The sequence below is a fragment of the Colletes latitarsis genome, chromosome 4, assembly GCF_051014445.1.
Source record: "Colletes latitarsis isolate SP2378_abdomen chromosome 4, iyColLati1, whole genome shotgun sequence".
NCBI lineage: Eukaryota > Metazoa > Arthropoda > Insecta > Hymenoptera > Colletidae > Colletes > Colletes latitarsis.
Genome location: NC_135137.1, coordinates 23415381 through 23418024, shown reverse-complemented (window position 1 = coordinate 23418024; position 2644 = coordinate 23415381). Strand labels below are relative to the sequence as shown.

General features: G+C 47.7%; 1 non-coding gene across 1 annotated transcript; it reads right to left on the bottom strand.

Moving 5' to 3' along the window:
* Positions 1-333: 333 nt before the first annotated feature.
* LOC143341555 (U2 spliceosomal RNA) lies at positions 334-524 on the bottom strand. The gene has a single exon (XR_013079653.1). It is a non-coding gene; the product is annotated as a U2 spliceosomal RNA (small nuclear RNA).
* Between the last annotated feature and the right edge of the window lie 2120 nt (positions 525-2644).

Below are 2644 nucleotides of genomic sequence, written 5' to 3'. Positions count from 1 at the left end.
GGTGTTTACCTAAATCCTCGTGCCGCCGGTACACCGCCGCTCCTCTTTGCAGCGCCGTAGTCCCTCGATGGCAGTAGGGACAGTTGAAATGGTCCGGGAACGGGAACTTAACGATTACCTCGTTTCCTCGGGCGACGCATCCGGATCCTTCGGCCATGCCTAAAACTTAGAAAATAAAACGAGAAACAGAGAGAGTGCAAAAGGAAGAGTCAAAGTGTATATAGAAAGTCAGAATAAAAGTTAAAAGTTTTAAAAGTTAAAAGTTAAAAGTCAAAAGTTAAAAGATCAATAAATAAATAAATAAATAAAATACTTAAAATCTGATTTTCGTGTAGTTATTGAGCCAATCCTGGCGGCACTGCAATGCCAGGCTGACTTGCGACAGAGGTGGAGCAAGCTCCAACTGCTCCGTCAATTTCCAAAAATCAGATTAATATTCTGACTCCCCGATGGGGAGTGTATCAGATATTAAGCTGATAAGAACAGACTACACTTTGATCTTAGCCATAAGGCCGAGAAGCGATCTCACGGTCGTCTTTAACATACTACAATGTATGTTTGGCGGCTGGTCAGCCGATGGCTTACAGAACCAAGGTTTCTTGCACGGGCGTGAATTGTTGTTATTGAGGACTTAGTTATTTCGCACTTTCGTAATGACCAGTCGAACCCTTAATTGGGAGGACTATCGCTAGAAATTAATAATATTCGCTTGTGTCCCATTACTAAACGACGTGTTATAAACCTATAGTGAGCGTCAATACATATAAAGTTAACACTTGAAATTATCAACTTCTGTTTGAAATCATTTCAAAGGTATGAAAGAAAATAGGAAAAAAGTGTATGATATTCAAAGCTCAGTTTATCTTTTATAAAAGCATATATTTTTTTTAGTAATAATTTAACAATAAGCAAACATATAATGCAAAGAACAAAAAATTTCCTTTTTCCTTGAGTCGATATAAAGTTAACATCTATTGTTTAAATATCGCGTGAGTCCGAGACGGAGAAACTCGGCCGCGATGCCCGTATCTATATTGAATTCGCGGAATTCTAGATGGTTGTGCTGACGTGGAAATTTTCCATCGTTCAGTTTTGTATACCGCGGCTATTTACGTGTTTTTTCCAGTTAGCTTCACGGGAATTCTCGAGTTTTGAGAGAAATTCTAAGAATTGTGTTGCTAGCGATGAGAAAGAGAGAGAAACGAGATCTATCGAAGAAAGGTCGATAGACGAAACGCGGCAGCGCCGCGCCGTGGCCACGCAGCGAGGAGCTGCCCGGGGCCCAGCAGCGCGATGCGTCGCTAACCAGTACTGCGCCTGCGCGACGGAGCCAGCCGGGGCCGTGGCTGCTTGCAGATCGTCACGCTTCAGTACTGAGCCGTCGGTGATCCAGAGCAGACCTATTTACGATCTCGCTCCGGTTTTCAATCGAAGCTCAGAAGAGTGTGAGCTAAGCTCGCTCTTAAGTAGAAACAGCAAGTGGACAGCGATAATAATTTAGTGGAAAATCTCGTCATCGTGACTTGAGATTTTTCCAGAGATAGGACAATCTGCCTGTTGTTGTAGCGATCGCACGGCACGCCGGGTGTGAAGCGATCGTAGACGCAGGAGTGTGATTGAACGTTGCCGGTCGTGGATGCGACTGCGACGTTGGAGACTCGGTGTCGATCGCCTTGAGTCTTCTTCCAATTATCCGGTTAGAGCTACTGGAAGGCTGATACTGATATACTAGTATCGCCTGGTGGTAGTTCACCGTTTGTAGAAGTCGTACGAAACCCACTGAAGCCACCCGTCCTGTGTACCGTAGAGAGTACACCGACCGGTGGGGTGGAAAGTTTCACCGACCAGTCTGGAGCTATACGGCGTAGGAGCAACCGGAAGGTAGATATTCAGGAAGGATATCACCTCGTGGTGCTCTCCGTGCATCGGGCTTCTGAGAACCCGTTCCAATATACCGTTGTGAGGGGACAATAAGTAGAGCCTAAGCGTACGGTGGAGCAAAGGGTTCGAAGAGCCTTCCTCCCACCTCTACACCTACTACCAGCTGTGAGTCGACCACACTGGGCTGTAAAAGTAGGGTGGATAGGTTAGCAGGGGAATTTCATCCTAATCTGGCGAGCCGCAGGCCAGTTCCTCGGACTATAGGAGCCGCCGTCGAGGCCGCTACGGCTGGCTGTCGGGCATTCCTGGTTGAAAGGAATCGCTGGCTAGGCAGCTGCGTAGGCAGGCCGCAGGTCGCTCCTGAGGAGCAGCTGACGAGGGAGCCGAACCAGGACAAGACGTCCTCTTGCGTAGGTGGTGTCCAGACGCCACTCGCACGGTGAGCGTGCTTGCGGGATATAGCCTCTTGGAGCCTTACAACCTCCATTTGGTTTCCCGTCCGTGGCATTGCGAGAGCGAACCCGGTAGATCTGAGGAGATCTTCATCTACCCGGTTGTGCACGTCGGTGAGATCGTAAGAAACGAATCTCATCGACCAGAAAGAATATACAGTCCACTGGTTAGAGCGCTAAATTGCCAGCCAGCTCTCCCCTCCAAACACACTAGACTGTCGCTGGAGCGCGAGATAAGCAGCTGACGCGCGCGTTAACGTGTAAGCTGTCCGCAAAATATTCATACTTTGCTGTACAATTGTGTTACAGAA